Source organism: Cyprinodon variegatus, unplaced genomic scaffold, assembly GCF_000732505.1.
Source record: "Cyprinodon variegatus isolate N-32 unplaced genomic scaffold, C_variegatus-1.0 Scaffold1080, whole genome shotgun sequence".
Classification (NCBI taxonomy): domain Eukaryota; kingdom Metazoa; phylum Chordata; class Actinopteri; order Cyprinodontiformes; family Cyprinodontidae; genus Cyprinodon; species Cyprinodon variegatus.
Window position 1 is genome coordinate 204,015 of NW_015151533.1, and position 1,022 is coordinate 205,036.

Sequence of the window (1,022 nt, forward strand, 5' to 3'; positions counted from 1 at the left end):
TAATATATATCACGATGGCCGGTTCATTAGAGAATTTCAGATTACAAAATATGTGTCTACATTTGCATTGGTGATAAAAGGACAGAAATCTTTTTTTTTTACAACATCACTCCCAAACGAGATATCTAGTAGACTTAGTTTAAAAGGGACAACAGCCTCCATGTTCTAGCCAAGGAAGAAAGATGGTTTGAGAGAGGGGTTAAGGAAGCCATCTTTGCTGGGGTGGGAAAAAACTCTCTACAGAGGATATGGTGTCAGACATAACCTTTCACCTACTTACAAACAGAGGTAGATAGAGAACCCAAAATATATACTCAAGCAAGAGTAGCAATACTTTATTTTTTTCTTACTCAAGTAAAATTAAAAAGTATTTGGTAAAAAGGTTACTTATGAACTGAGTAACTGTTGGATGATAACATTGGATTCAATGTTTATAAATGATGCTGGCAAACAGACATTATGTGGAAGTTCTGGCATTTTAAAGACTCAAATGCATAAAGATCACAAAAACATGTAATTAATAATTATATCTATATCTATATATATATATAGATATAGACCGTTTCTTAATATGTGTAATTTTGCGTTTTTATGTGCTCGAAAAACATCATCATACTCAGCTCTAGTATTGTTCCAATTCACAAGAACAAGGAGACCGAGGACAGACAAACCTTCCAGATGTTGTTCTGGCCCCTCCCTCTTTACCCAGCATGCATCAGAGCAGACTTGAGATTGACAGCTGTCCCAGCATGCACTGCAGCAGCTTCCAGGTTAGCGCTTACAGAGCTCAGAGTATTAAGTTAAAAGTTCTCTTTTCTGTTGCTGTTGTTCTATAAAAGTACATTTTAAGATCATTTGAGGCGAGAATATTAATTCTATTCAGTTTATTTCTATAGCGCCAATTTACAACACATGTCATCTTAAGGAACTTTCCAGTTCAACCAGATCATCCAGTCAGATTGATTCAAAGTTTTCTATCTAAGGAAAACCAGTTGATTGCATCGACTCATTGACTCTTCAGC